Here is a 19,620-nt window from a genome sequence, read left to right on the forward strand (position 1 = left end):
ATCATTTCTACGAAACTCATCTCCAAACATCATGGCCTTGGCCTCGGCTCCTCCCTCTGCAACTGGATCCTGACCTTTCTAACCCACAGACCACAATCAGTAAAGATAGGCAACAACACCACCTCCACGATCATCCTCAACACCGGTGCCCCACAAGGCTGTATCCTCAGCCCCCTACTATACCCCTTATACGCCTATGACTGTGTGGCCAAATTCCCCTCCAACTCGATTTTCAAATTTACTGATGACACCACCGTAGTGGGTCAGATTTCAAACAATGATGAGACAGAGTACAGGAATGAGCGAGAGAATCTGGTGAACTGGTGCGACGACAATAATCTCTCCCTCAATGTCAACAAAACGAAGGAGATTATCATCGACTTTAGGAAGCGTAGTGGAGAATATGCCCCTGTCTACATCAATGGGAACAAAATAGAAAGGGTCGAGAGCTTCAAATTTTTAGGTGTACCGATTACCAACAGCCTGTCCTGGTCCCCCCATGCCGACACTATAGTTAAGAAATCCCACCAACGACTCTACTTTCTCAGAAGACTGAGGAAATTTAGCATGTCAGCTACAACCCTCACCAACTTCTACAGATGCACCATAGAAAGCATTATTTCTGGTTGTATCACAGCTTTGTATGGAGCCTGCTCTCCGCAAGACCGCAGGAAACTACAAAATGTCGTGAATGTAACCCAGTCCATCACGCAAACCAGCCTCCCTTCCATTGACTCTATCTATAATTCCCACTGCCTCAGAAAGGCAGCCAGCATAATTAAGGACCCCACGCACCCCGGACATACTCTCTTCCACCTTCTTCCGTCAGGAAAAAGATACCAAAGTTTGAGGTCACGTACCAACCGACTCAAGAACAGCTTCTTACCTACTGCCATCAGACTTTTGAATGGACCTACCTCGTATGAAGTTGATCTTTTCTCTACACCTTGCTATAACTGTAACATTATATTCTGCAGCCTCTCCTTCCTTCCTTATGTACGGTATGCATTGTTTGTACAGCATGCAAGAAACAATACTTTTCACTGCATTCTAATACATGTGACAATAATAAATCAACTCGAATCAAATCAAATCGCCTACCCACCTTGTAGGGGCTGGCAGATTTCTCAGGCCCTGAACCTGCATCTGCCATCGTGATGAATGTCGGGAGCAGGGTTGGGAAACTGGCGTGCCGGCTAGCGGTGAAATTTGCAGACCCCCATCCACCTCAGCCCCTGGCTTCAGCAGGACCCTAACATTTGGCCCAATATTATGTTTGTGTTGATATTCGTATCTGTGGTTACATTGAACAGGCTCTGGACTGTGCGTCATTCTTAGATCACACTGAAACTTGTGCAAATTCAGATCCCTAAACATTCACATGATGCCTTCCCCAGATTTTTTGTTTGTTTGTCCTGCCAGCCGGATATGCTATTTTACAGAGCTGATACTGGCAAATTTGTTTTGTAAGCTCTGAGTACTGGGTTCATTCTAGCATAAACTTGGCAATATAATATTAGATTAGGCTGTTGATTTGCCACAATAACTATATGATTAATTTTCTCGCAGTTATCATATACAACCTTGTGCATTGGCTGCTGGCCAAGCTCGCAATGATGGCAAAATTGGAGGTGACAACTTCACACTCAGTAGCTATGTAAGGTTAACTGGGTGAAAGATATTTTGATCCTGTAACAACTGAGCTGCAAACTATGAGTCAGAATATAGTGTAAATTAGAGGCATTGTTGACACTTATTATTGACTAAGATATATTAAGCATGTGCTTTATTTTTCTTTAATACATTCTTGATATGAGTAAGATATTTTATGTTTCTTCTTGTTCCTATACATACATCGTATGCATCATACCATATTGGTTAAACTTGCTCTTATTTTGGGTGCTAAGAAATATATCCTTTGCCCAGTTTGTCTGCTGTTATAGGAAAGAACACTTTGTTTCTGTGCATTAGTTTGCACATTGGCATTGCTGAAAGCGAGTTATCGCTATGGTAGATACTGATATTGTGAGATGATATAAAACAGATGGTAAATGAGTCCGAAGCTCTCTTTACATCTTCCCCCCATTTTCATTCCCATTGACCTCATTGGGTTCAGTAGCCTACCCACTGTTTGCATATCCAGTGTCAGTCTGCCTGCCAATGGCCTTTAATTTTTAAAGGTGGTTTATCAGCAGTCTCTATCAAAGCAATTTTGCTACAGTAAAGGTCTTTTACAGAAGCATCACAGGAGAGGGATTAGAATGGTGACTATTATATGAAAAGAAGGCCAAAGTCAGAACAGCAGATGGCCATGCAGAAGTAGGTTGGGTACGACACTCAAAGCATTTACAAGTATAGATACAGAATTTAAACTCAATCCATTGGAGAAGCTAAATCACAAGCCGATTGTAAAACACACACATTTTCATTGAAATCACTGGAATGAAAACCGGGAATCTTTTATAAAGGGCAGGCAATTTTCTTCCAGTTAATGGACCAGATGGCAAAAGTTAAAAATTGCAGCCATAGGACTTTATGTAGGGTAGGACATTGCAGTCAATTGTGGAAAGTCAAACGAGGAGATAACGGGGGTAGATAGGCTTTATTTTATCTAACATCAGTGGATAGAGGCAGGTAATGTTGCAGAGATGGAAATAGGTGTCTTAAGAGATAGGAAAAAGTGGCTCGAAGAAGAGCTTATTGCAGCTTCAGTTTTTGCCTCAGCCAACAACCATATAGGAGGGTGGAGTCAGGGGGTTGGATGGAGAGTTTTGCTGGAGCTATAACAACATGGAAGAAAAATTAGTCTGTTCTGTTCTTTGGGCTTAGACTCAGTATTGTGTGAGTGAAGTGGGCCCAAGCAAAAAATGCCCAAAGTCAGCCTGAAATTAGGTTTTTGCCCTTAATTAACATAGAACATAGAACATACAGTGCAGAAGGAGGCCTTTCAGCCCATCGAGTCTGCACCAACCCATTTAAGCCCTCACTTTCACCCTATCCCCGTAACCCAATAACCCTCCTAACCTTTTTTGGTCACTAAGGGCAATTTATCATGGCCAATCCACCTAACCTGCATGTCTTTGGACTGTGGGAGGAAACCAGAGCACCCGGAGGAAACCCATGCAGACATGGGGAGAACATGCAAACTCCGCACAGACAGTGACCCAGCAGGGAATCGAACATGGGACCCTGACGCTGTGAAGCCACAGTGCTATCCACTTGTGCTACCATGCTGCCCATTAACTATTGTGGACAATCTTATGTTGCCTGTTGTGCCCACCCCCCACCCCCAAGTCAATTCACCTTCAGCAGGATTGAATTTTGAGGCAATGCCAGAGGGCCCTGAGGTAGGATTGGGAGGCGAAATTTGGAAGTTGTAGTTGGCAGTCAGCTGGGTGAGATCGGGGCGAGTGGTGCTTGCTCGCCCTGTCTCCTCAGAAAGGTTTTAATTCATCAAAAATAAACAGAACAACAACAGCCAATAAAGAATCCTGAGTGCCTAAAATTTTTCTTTTGTCTGGGTAGAATCCCTACAGTGCAGAAAGAGGCCATTTGGCCCATCGAGCTGCACTGACACCTGAAAGAACACACCACCCAGGTTCACTGCCCTGTCCTATCCCCATAACTCCACCTAAAGTGCACATCATTGGACACTAAGAGAGTTAGCATGGTCTATCCTGTGGGAGGAAACCAGAGCATCTGGAGGAAACCCCACACGGACACAGGGCAAATGTGCAAACCCCAGTCACCCAAGGCCAGAATCGAACCAGGTCTCCTGGCGCTGTGAAGCAGCAGTGCTGACCACTGTGTCACTATGGTGGGCAGGTGGGCAGGTCATTAACAGTTAGTTGATGAAAAATGTTTCAAGTATGTAACAGGTGTGTCTCGCAGTCACAAGTCACTGAGATGAAGCGCAATCGAAATGGGTTCTCCCTCCGCTTCATTCTTCCTCCTACCTAAGTCTGAAAGAGAACAAATTTCACCAGGTTGAGTGGCAGGTGGCGAGGATGCATCATTCAAACTGGCATTAATCATCCTGTGCTGATGCAAGGACTCAGAACTGGCACAGCATTTTCAGAATACAAAGTGGCATCATTCCTATCTGACCCAGTTTGTGAAGAACTATTTCAGGCCAGAGTTTAAAACCAGGTAAAACAGGGTATTCAATAGACAAGAGCATGAGTGAATCAGCAAACTGCTGTTTCAGGCTGGAGTAACAAACACACAGCTGTGTTCCCCAGGAGTCAGTATGCTCTTTCTCTTAAATTACTGACTTGGAGTTGAATACACAGGGCATAATTCCAATGCTTTAGGATGAGAGAGATTGACGAGATGGGTAGACACACAACTCATTAAATTTAAAGCAGTAAAGTAGCGCAAGAAATGGGGGGTTGAGGCAGAGTAATGGGAATGGTACATTTGTACACAGGCACAGTGGTTAGTACGGTTGCCTCACAGCTCCAGAGACCGGGATTCAATTCCGGCCTCTGGTGACTATGTGGAGTTTCCACTTTCTCCCTGCGTCCGGAGGTTCACAGTTCAGCGCAGGTTAGGTGGATTGGCCATGATGAATTGCCCCTTAGTGTCCAAAAGGTTAGGTGGTGTTACTGGGTTATGGGTCAGGCCGTGGGCTCGGTCGGGTACAATAATAATAATCGCTTATTGTCAAAAGTAGGCTTCAATGAAGTTACTGTGAAAAGCCCCTAGTCGCCACATTCCGGCACCTGTTTGGGGAGGCCAGTACAGGAATTGAACCCACGCTGCTGGCCTTGCTCTGCAATTCAAGCCAGCTGTTTAACCCACTTTGCAAAACCAGCCCCTGGCTCTTTCTAAGGTGCAATGCAGATTCAATGGACCAAAGGCCTCCTTCTGCACTGTAGAGATTCTATGTTTCTAGGGTGCAGCAGAGCATGCGGAGGGGGAGAGAGGAAGAGCATGGGATGGGGCAGAGAGCGCAGAGGGGCAAAGAGCACGGAGGGGGCAGAAAAGTTGCCCTACAGTTTACATGGCATGCCCATTTTCACATGTTTAATAGAAAAACAGATACCAATTTCTCATCCCAGTTTTAATATTAATGGTGTTAGGTTGGTGAAGTTCAATGATTTAAGTCCCAATATAGGTGTTTTCACTGACATTCCTCCCAAAGGAAATGACCTATAAATGGAGCAGGACATTGAGTGGGAGGCCGATGCCACCGGACACCTGAAAGGTCCTCTAAAAACTGTTGGCAATGGTCTGCTCCATCAGCAGTGGGCTCCGTCTTGGTGAGAACCTTGCCTGGCACTGCTCATAACCATTGATGCTGGAAAAAGTCTTGGGATCGTGGCAGTATTGAGGCAACTGGCAGAAGTCAAACCCCCCACCCCACCATTCCCCAAAACCCTCACCCTTACCCAAACCTCCCAGAGCAGAAGAAGGAGAATACAACCTTGTTTCACTCTTTTGTTCCACTGAACTAAATGTCAGCTAATAAAACTGGCTGTTGTCTTCCTTTGACACTGAATAAAGGCATTAACAGCAATACAATCAGATCCCGTGCCTAAGCCATTTGTAGTGAGTAACTTGTCAACCAAGTAGTGGGTTTATGTCATCCACTGACTCAGTGGCAGTGACTGTCACCAGCATCACTTCATGTTTCCAATCGATCAGCAGCAAGTCCAGGCTATTTTTAAAAAAAAGCCTTCCTTTCAAAATCTGCCCTATTCGCCTGGCATTGTCATCACTTTTGCATGGTACCACTTTGTTCCCTTAAAAAAACGGGTGACATCACCTAGTTACTCATTAGCCAGCACTATCGTGTCAGCCAAATATTACAGAAGCGCTGTTCAAGTTGTTGTTCCCACATTGCTTGTTACCGACAAATATGTCAGTCAGGAGCCTAATCACAACCTTATCCAACTTTGGCAGGAAACGGATATTCTAGCCACTGTCATCTGCATGATTTGTAATTGCTATTTAGCCACCAATTAAAGATCTAAAGTGGTAAACGATTCACCCTTTCCTGCCTGTTACAACAAGGTCCATAGCAAAGCTATTAGCTGATTGCATTATTTAGAAGAGCTTTGTCCCCCTGTTCCTTCTGTTTCCATTATATCCACTGACATTTCTCCACGCTAAAAAAAAACCTTTCGCATTAGTGCAAACATGTTCATGTTTTGTTTTGAGCAATTGTTATTTTTTCACAAAATTCATAACAAATAATTCTGCCCCGACTCAATGGCTTGCGGGAATGTTGATGCAGAGTGAGTGCAGAGCATAATATTATGGGAACAAACACTCAGCGGGTGGGATTGACATAAATTCCCATTTTCCCACATTAATGTTACAGCTGTCCTGATCCCTTTCACACTCTGAATGATGTCTGGTTCAACGTGTGCAGAATACTTTTGAGAAGCTGCAAAACACACCGCAGACCCTGACCCAAAATGAATAGAAAACAGATCGGAAAGGCTTTTCAACCCACCCCCTTCTGTTAGGGGTAATGTTACAAACCAAACTAAACTGCAAATCAGGGGCAGAGAGTTCCTGAAATCCTGGTTTGTGCTGGACAGTCAGCAGTGTAAATGTGTAATATCGATTTAGGTCTGATATCTATAAAAGCTGTCATCTGTATTAGAGATGACAATGAAAACCGATACATGTCGATCTTGAAGTGATGCACTTTAATTACGATTGGAAATTCATAAATAGCGGAGTTAGGTTTAATCCCGAAACCCCAAATCCGGATTGAATTGACAGTGATAACAATGGCTAATATTAACATAAATCGCAGTGCTTTCCCGTGGAGCTTTAATGCACGCATTTCGTTGAGGTGAATTTAAAGAGGCTTTAATGGAGCCCATAATTAGCACTTCAAAAAGAGTTTGATGAATTTGAATGGGATTATTTGAAATGTTGCCCTCAAATTGCTGGAAGGAAGAGGGAAATAATTGCCTTTCATGGCCAGCCAGTTTTGTAGATTATCAAATCATGCCCTGTGATGCTGGGACAATCATTTTTGTTGATAGTAATTAAACTAATCAACGGGCCAGATTTTCCTACAGCGCAGTTATCAACAATGTACACGGCAACTCTGGCTGTCTGATGTGCTGATCTTGCCGTGGCCAATTTGCTCCAGGTTTTGCTGGTTTTCTGATTAGAATTCATTGCAGCAAGCACAACAGTGAATCAGCCCCTCAGCACCAAACTAAGAGCTGGTATGACAGCACATTCACCGAGGCAAGGCTTTCAGTGACCCAAGTGGAACTTGTTTAAATGATATTTAATCCACAATTATTTTAAGATGTGTGTGCTCGTTTTCAAGTTTGGGGATTTTTTGTGGTTTCACTGCTTTGTGGGTGATCCAAATGACAGCATAACAAATTACGTCAGTGGACCCGTAATCCTGAAGCCTGGAACAATTATCCAGAGTCAAATCCCACCAGCTGGGGAATTTAAATACAGTTAATCAAATAACTCTGGAATTAAATGCGAGTATTAACAGCAGTGGCCATGGGACTACCAGCTTGAAAACATATTCGGCTCACTAAAGTCCTTGAGGGAAGAAAATCTGTTGGCCTTATCCCTTGCTCTGTGACTCCAAATTCACAGCAATGTGATTGCCTCAAACAGCCTTCTGAAATGGACCAGGAAGCAATTCAGTTGTACCAACCATGAGAAAATGCACAATAAGACAAAGTGGCACAGTGGCTAGCACTGCTGCCTCACAGCTCCAGGGACCGGGGTTCAATTTTGGCCTTGGGTGACTGTGTGGAGTTTGCATATTCTCCCCGTGTCTGCGTGGATTTTCTCCGGGTGCTCCAGTTTAGGTGGATGCTAAATTGCCCCTTGTGTCCAAAAAAAGGTTAGGTATGGGGATAATGGGGAAGTGTGAGCTTAAGCAGGGTGCTCTTTTCAAGGTGTGGGCTTAAGTAGCATGCACTGTCCAAGAGCCGGTGCAGACCTGATGGGCCGAATGGCCTCCTTCTGCACTTTAAATTCTATGATCAGCGACGGTGCTATCAAGGGGTTTTTACTCACTACAGGTTGAGAATCCCTGATGCGAGGGTGTCTCGGATTCTGGAATTTTTCAAATTTTAGAATACCAAGCTGCAAAGACCCTCAGATGCTGCTGGGAGTCGCCAGTCAGTGCTATGTCCGACGGGGGGTACGAGGCTCCCCTCCCAACTGGGAATCAGGTATCGCGTTCCACTCTTGCACTGCAACAAACCCGTTCCATCAATGGGAAGGATACACACATGCACATGTGTTTGGCCACAGGTGCTGGATACACTGTTGACAGTGAAAAAGTGCGGATTTCACAGTTTTTCCAATTTCGGAATTTGGAGTAAGGGATACTCAACCTGTAATAATTTTCTCACTAATATTTCATTTGAGTTCCTTCGGGACAACTCAACTGCCGGCCTCATCAAAGCTTTAGTTCAAAGATGGACAAAAGAGGCAAATTGCAGAGGTGAGGTGTGAATACCGTCCTTAGAATCAAGGCAGTATGACCGATAGTGGCACCAAGGAGCCCTAGTTCACTGAAATCAATATGAATTCGGGGGCTGATGTAAATTGCATGCCAGGGATGGCAGTTACACTGGGGCAAAGGAAAATTGTTGTGCGGATTGTTGGGAGCCAATTATCCCAGTGCAGAACTGGAGGATTTAAATTAGTATGGCGGAGGGGAGGAGGGGGGGGGGGCATGGCATTAGCTTGGAAGCTGTAATAACTGAAGGGGAAATAGAGAACAAAAATAAGAGAACAACATCACCCTGTCTGCTCAAACACTGTGGTTTGAAGTGTATTTGTTTCAACGCCAGAAGTACAGTGGGTAAGGCAGATGAACGTAGAGCACTGATTAGTACTTGTAATTACGATGTCGTGGCTATCACAGAAACATGGTTAAAGGAAGGGCAGGAGTGGCAGCTGAACATTGGTGGATATTGATGCTTCATTAGAGATAGAGGGGGATGTAAAAGTGGTGGGGGAGTAGCATTACTGGTTAAGGAGAATATTATAGCCGTAAAGTGGGAGGACACCTTGGAGGGCTCATACAATGAGGCAATCTGGGTAGAGTTCAGGAATAGGAAGGGGCAATCATAATGTTGGGCATTTATTACAGGCCTCCCAACTGCCAGCGAGAGATAGAGGAGCAGATAGGTAGAGAGATTTTCTATAGGTGCAAAAATAACAGGGTTGTTGTGGTAAGGGATTTTAATTTCCCCTATATTGACTTGGACTTACTTAGTGCTAAGGGGTTTGGATGGGGCAGAGTTTGTAAGGTGTATCCAGGAAGCCTTCTTGATGCAATATGTAGATCGTCCAACTAGGGAAGGGTCAGTACTGGATCTGGTATGGTGGAATTAACTTGGACAGGTGGTTGAGGTTTCAGTAGGGGAACATTTTGGGAGTAGTGACAACAATTTAGTCAGTTTTAGGGTATTTTTGGACAGAGATGAGGGTAACCCTCGCATGAAGGTGTTAAACTGAGGAAAGGCAAATTACGATAACATTAGACAGGAATTGAAGAATTTGGATTGGGTGCAGCTGTTGGACGGTAAATCAACATCAGACATGTGGGAGTCTTTCAAGCGACAGTTGATTAGGATTCAGGAAAGTCACGTTCCTGAGAGAACAAAGGAAAAGTATGGGAAGTTTAGGGAGCCTTGGATAACAAGAGATATTGCGAACCTCGTCAAAAAGAAAAAGGAGATTTTTGTACGGTCTAGAAGGGTGGGGACTGTCAAAACCCTTGAGGAGTATAAAGAAAGTAGGAAGGTACTGAAGTGGGAAATTAGGAGGGCTAGGAGGGGTCATCAAAAGGCATTGGCAAGTAGGATTAAGGTGAATCACAAAACTTTTCATTCATATGTAAAAAGCAAGAGGGTGGCCAGGGAAAGGATTGGACCACTTAAGGACAGTGGAGGGGAAATCTATGTGTTGGGCCAGAGGAAATGGGTGAGTTACTAAATGAGTACTTTGTATCAGTGTTCACCAAAGAAAGGGACTTTGTGGAAGATGATTCTTAGGTAGGGTGTGTGGACAGTCTGGATCATGTTAACATAGAAAAGGGGGAGGTATTGGGTATTTTGAAACATATTAAGGTAGATAAGTCTCCTGGGATGGATGGAATTTACCCCAGAAGACTGAGGGAAGCAAGGGAGGAAATTTCTGGGGCCTTGGCTGACATCTCTGTATCCTCATTGGCTACAGGTGAGATACCAGGGGCGCGATTCTCCGCAAATACGGAGAGTCGTGAAGGCTGCCATGAAAACGGCCGTGTTTCACGGCAGCCTCCGCGCCCCCGCCCGGGACCCGATTCAACTCCCTGGTCGGGGCTAGCATCGCGGCCCCGTGAACTACGGCATCGCGGACTTTACGAATTTCGCTAAGGCCGCGCGCCAAAGTTAGCGACGGCTGACGCATATGATGACGTCAGCCGCTCATGCGCGGATTGGACAACTCCAACCCGCGCATGCGCGGATGACGTCATCCGCGCATATGCATCAGACCTGCGCATGCGCGGTCCGTAATGCCCCTCATCCGCCCCACGGACTGATCCAGCGGGGCGGCGGAGTAACAAAGAGTGCGTGGGGTAAGTACCCGCTGCCCGTGATCGGTGGGCACCGATCGCGGGCCCATGCCACCCTTGGCACGGCCGTGGTGCGGCCATGCCAATCGGTGGCATGGTTGTGCAGAACGGCACTTTGGCGCCGTTTTCACGAACTTGTACAGCAGGTGTATTCAAATTCGTGAAAACAGCCGTAAAGGCCTTGGAAATCGGTCCATCGGCCAGGGGAGAATCGCTGCTCGCCGTAAACAAACGGCGAGCGGCGATTCGTGTCGGGTGGCGGGTGTGGGTGGGGGGGGGGGGAGAATAGCGGGAGGGCGTCGGACCAGCGTCGCTGTAAAAATTTGCGCCGCCCGCTATTCTCGGCCCCGTCGTGAGTGCGGAGAATCGCGCCCCAGAGGCCTGGAGAATAGCAAATGTAGTACCGCAGTTTAAGAAAGGGAGCAGGGATAATCCTGGAAACTATGAGCTGGTGAGTCTCATGTCGGTAGTAGGTAAATTATTGGAGAGAATTCACAAGGACAGGGTTTATACCCATTTGGAAATAAATGGACGCAGAAGCAATAGACAGCATGGTTTTGTGAAGGGGAGATCGTGCCTCACTAACTTGATTGAGTTCTTTGAGGGGGGGTGTCAAAGATGATTGATGAGGGGAGGGTAGTGCATGTTGTTTACGTGGACTTCAGTAAAGACTTTGACATGGCAGACTGGTGCAAAAGGTGAAGTCACATGGGATCAGAGGTGAGGTGATAAGATGAATACAGAACTGGTTCGGTCACAGAAGGCAAAGGGTAGCAGGAGAAGGATGTTTTTCTGAATGGAGGGTTGTGACTAATGGTATTCCACAGGAATCTGTGCTTGGGCCTCTGTTGTTTGCAGTGTATATAAACGATTTGGAGGAAAATGTAGCCAGTCTGATTCGTACGTGTGCGGATGACACCAAGGTTGGTGGAGTAGCAGATAGTGTCGAGGATTGTCAGAAGATACAGCAGGACATAGTTAGCTTGGAGATTTGGGCAGAGAAATGGCAAATGGAATTTAATCGGGACAAATTGGGGGATATGGCAGCATAGTGGTTCGCACAGTTGCTTCACAGCTCCAGGGTCCCAGATTAGGTTCCCGGCTTGGGTCACTGTCTGTGCGGAGTTTGCACTTTCTCCTCGTGTCTGCGTGGGTTTCTTCCGTGTGCTCCGGTTTCTTCCCACAGTCCAAAAATGTTGGATTGGGTGGAGTTACGGGTCTGGGTTTAGGTGCGGTGCTCTTTCCAAGGGCCGGTGCAGACTCGATGGGCCGAATAGCCTCCTTCTCCACTGTAAATTCTATGATTCTATGAAATGTGAGGTAATGCATTTTGGGAAATATACCGTATATGGGCAGCACGGTGGCACAGTGGTTAGCATTGTTGCCTAACACGATGAGGAACCGGGTTTGAATTCCGGCTCTGGGTCACTGTCTGTGTGGAGTTTGCACATTCTCCCTGTGTCTGTGTGGGTTTTGCCCCCCCCAACCCAAAAGATATGCAGGATAGGTGGATTGGCCACGTTAAATTGCCCCTAAATTGGAAAAAATAATTGGGTACTGTAAAAAAAAAATTAAAAATACCGTAAATGGCAAAACTCTTAGGAATATATAAAGTCAGAGAGATCTAGGTGTGCAGGTCCACAGATCTTTGAAAATGGCAACACACGTGTACAAGGTAGTCAAAAAACCATATCGAATGTTTGCCTTCATTGGACGGGGCATCGCGTATAAAAACTGACAATTCATCCTACAATTGTATAGAACCTTGGTAAGGCAGCACTTGGAATATTGTGCACAATTCTGGTTGCTTCACTACAGAAGGATGTGGAGGCTTTGGAGAGGGTGAAGAGGAGGTTTACCGGGATGTTGCCAGGTCTGGAGGGTGTTAGCTATGTGGAGAGGCTGAATAGACTCAGACTGTTTTTATTAGAAAGACGGAAGTTGAAGGGGTGACCTGATAGAGGTCTACAAGATTATGAGGGCCATGGATAGAGTGATGAGCAGGCACTCTTTCCCAGGGTGGAGGGGTCAGTCATCAGGGGACATAAGTTTAAGGTCCGTGGGACAAAGTTTAGAGGAGATGTGCAAGGCAGTTATTTTACGTAGAGGGTGGTGAGTGCCTGGAACACGTTGCCAGGAGAGGTTGTGGAAGCAGATACATTAATGGCATTCAAAAGGTATCTCAACAAATACATGGATAGGCTGGGTATAGAGGGTATAGCACAAGGAAGTGCTGAACGTTTTGGCAAAGGTTGGTATCATGACTGGTACAGGCTTGGAGGGCGAAGGGCCTGTTCCTGTGCTGTATTGTTCTTTGTTCTTAGAACATTGCTGCAGAAGTTCCTTAGCTCAGCATGTATAACAACCCTCACAAGACTCAAAGGAACACATCGATCGATCTCCCCATGGGACTTGTGGATTACGAACTCCCCCACTAGCCTGCCAGCTGGGCTTTGTAAATTTGCCCTTTAAAAGCCGACCTGGATTAGGACTGGGACTTCCGGCAGACCCACTGGGACCTGTGAGCTGTAAACAGGGTTTGGTCCTTTACTTTATGTTGACTTATTAAAAGTTGTGTAATTTACCTTCTCGGTACCCCTAAGCTTTTACAGTGCCCTCGGTCCAATTATGTTCAGCTGCTTCATCAATTGCCTTTCCTCCATCATATGTTCGGAAATTTGAATTTTTCTGATGATTGCACAGTTTTCATTTCTATTCACAACTCGTTGGAAAATGAAACAATTTGTGCTTACACACTGCACGATCTGGACAACATTTAGGCTTGGGCTGATAAGTGGCAAGTAACATTCATGCTAAATAAGTGCCAGGCAATGACCATCTTCAACAAGAGAGAGTCCAACCACCTCCTCTTGGCATTCAGTTGCATTGGCTTGTCTCAATCCCCCAACAATTATATCCTCAGTGTCAAGATTGGCCAACCACAGACATACTGTGGTTCCAAGAACAGGATAAAAGCTGGGTATTCAGAAGCAAGTGACTCATCTTCTGACTCCCCACAGCTTTTCTGAATCTACAAAGCACAAGCCAGGAGTGTGATGGAGTACTCCATCCATCCGAGCCTGTAGCCAGGGCCTTGGTTTTGTCTCATTAGCAGGAGAGGGAGTAAAACCGGGGCAAAGACCTCAATATTAACCTACGTCCCACCTCCTACCTGACAGTTGGGAGGGCGGGTGGGCGGGGGCGGGGGGGGGGGGGGGGGGGGGGGAGGGGGGGGGGGGGTTGCGGGGGAGCAACTCAAAATGTAAAACTGATGGCACACCTCCAATCAGTTGCAGACATGTGTGTTGTCGTTTCACAGTGATAACTCTCAATTTGTGTTCCTCTGAGGAGAGTCATTGACATATTTAAATCAGGCTGTCATTATGCATTTGGGACCTAATTTCAACATTTTAATTGCCAACCAGGTTTCACATGCCTCAGGAGACTTGGCTATTAAAGGAAGCAGGAGCTGCCAGGTCAGGAAGATAAGTGTCTTTTCAAGCTCTCTTTGTGAACTGGGTGAGATCAGGAGTATTTTCTCCAACCTTTCTTGTGGCTGGCCGCTTCCCCTCTGTCCCACAGCACCTTTCCCCAGTCCTCCCTCACCCTGTTGGTCTCATCTTGCCATCCCTCAAACCCAGCCTCCAGCCACCTGTTGCTCATTATGCTCTCCTTAATTTGCTCTGTTTTAATTACCTTTGCTCAAGAGTCGCCAGGTATCTTTTTGATACCGCCACAAGGTTCAAAGCCGAATACTGATCAAAGACTCGATACATCAGTTAGTAAGTTTGAAATCAATGCACATTTATTTACACACACAGTCAATTATTACTCATGCACAAACTCTACTCATTAAACTACAACTACTACTAAAAACCTATACTTAGCTTCGGGTGCCCACTCAGTCAGAGGAACAATGGCCATTGTCCGATTCTGAGGCTGCTGACATCGAACTGGTATAGAATAGTAGCTAGGAGCGCCTATCTTGTAGCGTGCGTTGACTTTAGACTTACTTGTCTGGTGCTTGGCGGGTCTCTCGTCGCTGAGAGCCAAGGCCAAGATGAAGGTGAAGAAGAAGAGGGCGATCTGTCTTGGGGGCTCCTTTTTGTACCACAAAGGGGCTTCGTCGCCTTTTGGGCGGGCCTTGAACTTGGCCCCAATTAATTGGACCATATCCTTATCATCTGTATTGATTTCTCCAATAAAGGAGTTGTTGCTTGATCGCTGGGCGGGGCCTAGGTGACCATTGGCCTGTCTTTGTTTTAGTCTCCACTGGCGCCGGGGAGCCTGCTCTGGTACCGATTTCGTAAATGTGCCCTTCGTACAGAGTGGGGAGGGAGGCGGAGGAATATGTTTTTCTTCCCCCGATCGGGTCCATTTTGGAATTTTTTATTTAATTTAATATATAATATCCGCCGTGTGGGCAGCACGGTAGCATGGTGGTTAGCATAAATGCTTCACAGCTACAAGGTCTCAGGTTCGATTCCCGGCTGGGTCACTGTCTGTGTGGAGTCTGCACGCCCTCCCCGTGTGTGCGTGGGTTTCCTCCGGGTGCTCCGGTTTCCTCCCACAGTCCAAAGATGTGCGGGTTAGGTGGATTGGCCATGCTAAATTGCCCGTAGTGTCCTAAAAAGTAAGGTTAAGGGGGGGGTTGTTGGGTTATGGGTATAGGGTGGATACGTGGGATTGAGTAGGGTGATCATTGCTCGGCACATCATCGAGGGCCGAAGGGCCTGTTCTGTGCTGTACTGTTCTATGTTCTATGTTCTATAGCTCATTACTATGCTAATGGCTTGTAGTATTGGTTTTGTCTGGGAGCTGCAAACTCCAATCCACAGGCAAACCTTGCACCTGCTTGTTTTCTTAGCACTGTCCAATTTTCCCTTTACTCTTTGCAAGTGTCCATTTTGAAATCGGGACGTGGCCAACCCAGGTGGCTACACACCCCACCTCCCATTTGACGGATCAACCCCGAGGTGCCAGGTTTTCTGTCTGACAGCCGGTTAGCCTGTCAATTTTGGTGGATCCCAGGTAAGGAACAAAAGAAAACAAATTGCGATGAGGTACTGCCATTAGATTTGGCAGCACGTCCACTGCCCCGGCCTTGCCAATTTTGGGCTCTGCTCCACCCCCCCACCCTCCAGCAAATCCTTCCCTCCTCCCTGTTATTATAGGAGCTAAAGTGTAAAATATTTGACCATGAGTAATAGCTGTGGTGACACTGATACAAATTAAATGTAAGTGATGGAGTTAAATTGAACCGGGTTGTTAACCTATATTAGCATCACCTTCAGGATTCATGGTACTGTCCACATGTGTATTATTAGAGGTACACTCCCAGTAAAATGGGTAAAGGGAAAGTAAGTTTCAAGTCTCATCTTATCTCTCATTGAAAGGAAATAAATGCATAGGAAAGATGTAAAATAAATTATTCTCCTATGCCATTACACATAGGAAGTCAAGAGCAAGTGTAGCTCTCATGTGAAATGGGGTGAGAGGGTGGTAAATATTTAGATCGGGACCAACAGATATTAGTAGTTACCATTTTAAAATCATACATGCTGTCCTTATTTCTATACTTTATTAAAAATCCCAATGCCCAGTCTAATAGGCTGGAATTTTCAATTCTGGGTTGGGAAACTGGCCTTCAGTTCAGCACATCAGGTTCCACTCATGGCCACCACAATTTTATAGGGAAAGGCGAATTAATGGCAGGAAATGGGATGTTGTATTATGGTGTCACCACTGAGCACCATGTTTCATTACGGGTTCAGCTGTGGTATCTCAATGATGAGATCTTGGGTGGGATTTACCAGCTGTTCACGGCGGAGGGAAATTCTGGTTCCACAGCGGTGCACAGGTTTCCTGAAAACGAGGAGTGCTGTCATTGGGAAATCTGATTGACAATGGCAAGGCCGGAAGATCCCACTGGTGGGCCACCTCTGCTACTGCAAAACACGCGGCAGGGTGGTTGGTAAATCCCACCCTTTGAGATTTGTATGTCTAAACATGAACAGTTTATTGTTAATCTTTAACTATTTGTAGAACCCGGTTAACGTTATGCATGGTGTTGCTTCTCCATGCAGACAGTTTCTTGAGTGTTCACACGAGTCTATTGCCATGTGACTCTATGCATCATACCGTGGGCGGTGTCGTTCTTCGGTCCCACATTAACCCTTGCTCTGCCGAGCACCTTTTCATTGCAAGGGCATACAGGCGCATAATACTCACAGTCCAGTTAAGGATGATGGGGGGGGGGAGGCGGGCTTGTGAGGCTGGAGAGCCTATGGGAGGCTCGCCACACTGAAATATCAGCAGTCCCGCAGCTGTGGTGGGAGCAGCAGATCCTTAATGGATTCAGAGAGGGGCAGCTCAACATGGAGGCACCTCTGAAGAACAAGTTAGTGTTTTCTTAAATTTCAAATGGCAACATCTGCCCGACAATGATCTGGAGGGACAACCTTTCCATAGGTTGGCTAGCAGTGACAGCTGTTGTCCAGGAACTATTATGGATCTGCTGGGAAGGGGTGGTCTGTCGCATGATCCACTGCCCTTCTTCCATTACTTCTCTCTCTGAGTCCATCATGTAGGCCTGGACACAATCCAGGTCATGATTGGCGACCTACCTTACCAACTGAAATACTTAGTTGATACAGGTAGGGGCCTTAATCGACCCTGCAATTAACACTGATTTGCCTTAATTGATTGCTGGCTGTAATGCAGGCGACAGAGGTTAAAAAATGGCTATGGAACTGTAGTGACGCCATGAACATTCAAGGCCCATCTGATTCCATTTTCAGGCAAGTTTGTTAATGGGTGCCCAGCACTCTTGTCTGAAGCTATAGGAGGGTAGGGATGAAATTGGGGTTCTACCCTGGTTCAAGTACCATTTGCAATGTCCGGTATAAATGGATGTATCGTATACCACAGAAATTCCATTGATTTGTACCAAGTGGTGACCAATAACAAAAGAAACCATAGGATTTGATGCCAGGAGGGCTTGAAAAATGTTTGAGGGAAAGCATTAAAGAGCAGGTGGTCCACCTCTCTGCCTTTTCCAGTTCAGCCAGCCCATACAACAATATAAGGTGGTGGATGGGATACTGACCAAGCAGGCTGTTTCGTCCTGGACTATGTGCAACTTCTAAGGATGACATCCGGGCAATAGTAAGGTGCTATGGAGGATAAGGTTGAATCCATTTGGGTGGAAAACAGGAATAGTAAGGCGAAAAAGCCATTGACAGGAGTAGTCTATCGGCCACCAAATAGTAATGTTATGGTGGGGCAGGCAATAAACAAAGAAATAATTGATGCATGTAGAAATGGTACAGCAGTTATCATGGGGGATTTTAATCTACATGTCGATTGGTTTAACCAGGTCGGTCAAGGCAACCTTGAGGAGCAGTTTATAGAATGTATCCGCGATAGTTTCCTAGAACAGTATGTAATGGAACCTACGAGGGAACAAGCGGTCCTAGATCTTGTCCTGTGTAATGAGACAGGATTGATTCATGATCTCATAGTTAGGGATCCTCTCGGAAGGAGCAATCACAATATGGTAGAATTTAAAATACAGATGGAGGGTGAGAAAGTAAAATCAAATACTAGTGTTTTGTGTTTAAACAAAGTAGATTACAATGGGATGAGAGAAGAACTAGCTAAGGTAGACTGGGAGCAAAGACTTTATGGTGGAACAGTTGAGGAACAGTGGAGAACCTTCCAAGCGATTTTTCACAGTGCTCAGCAAAGGTTTATACCAACAAAAAGGAAGGACGGTAGAAAGAGGGAAAATCGACCGTGGATATCTAAGGAAATAAGGGAGAGTATCAAATTGAAGGAAAAAGGATGTAAAGTGGCAAAGATTGTTGGGAGACTAGAGGACTTGGAAATCTTTAGGGGGCAACAGAAAGCTACTAAAAAAGCTATTAAGAAGAGTAAGATAGAGTATGGGAGTAAACTTGCTCAGAATATAAAAACAGACAGTAAAAGTTTTAACAAATATATAAAACAAAAAAGAGTGGCTAAGGTAAATATTGGTCCTTTAGAGGATGAGAAGGGAGTTTTAATAATGGGAGATGAGGAAATGGCTGAGGAACTGAACAGGGTTTTTGGGTCGGTCTTCACAGGGGAAGACACAAATAAAATGGCAGCGACTGATAGAAATGAGGCTATGACAGGTGAGGACCTTGAGAGGATTGTTATCGCTAAGGAGGTAGTGATGGGCAAGCTAATGGGGCTAAAGATAGACAAGTCTCCTGGCCCTGATGGAATGCATCCCAGAGTACTAAAAGAAATGGCTAGGGAAATTGCAGATGCACTAAAGATGATTTACCAAAATTCACTAGACTCTGGGGTGGTCCCGGTGGATTGGAAATTAGCAAACGTGACACCACTGTTTAAAAAAGGAGGTAGGCAGAGAGCAGGAAATTATAGGCCAGTGAGCTTAACTTCTGTAGTAGGGAAGATGCTGGAATCTATCATCAAGGAAGAAATAGTGAGGCATCTGGATAGAGATTGTCCCATTGGGCAGACGCAGCATGGGTTCATAAAGGGCAGGTCATGCCTAACTAATTTAGTGGAATTTTTTGAGGACATTACCAGCGCAGTAGATAACGGGGAGCCAATGGATGTGGTGTATCTGGATTTCCAGAAAGCCTTTGACAAGGTGCCACACAAAAGGTTGCTGCATAAGATAAAGATACATGGCATTAAGGGTAAAGTAGTAGCATGGATAGAGGATTGGTTAATTAATAGAAAGCAAAGAGTGGAGATTAATGGGTGTTTCTCTGGTTGACAATCAGTAGCTAGTGGTGTCCCTCAGGGATCCGTGTTGGGCCCACAATTGTTCACAATTTACATAGATGATTTGGAGTTGGGGACCAAGGGAAATGTGTCCAAGTTTGCAGATGACACTAAGATGAGTGGTAAAGTGAAAAGTGCAGAGGATACTGGAAGTCTGCAGAGGGATTTGGATAGGGTAAGTGAATGGGCTAGGGTCTGGCAGATGGAATACAATGTTGACAAATGTGAGGTTATCCATTTTG

This window comes from Scyliorhinus canicula, chromosome 1, assembly GCF_902713615.1.
Source record: "Scyliorhinus canicula chromosome 1, sScyCan1.1, whole genome shotgun sequence".
Lineage (NCBI taxonomy): Eukaryota > Metazoa > Chordata > Chondrichthyes > Carcharhiniformes > Scyliorhinidae > Scyliorhinus > Scyliorhinus canicula.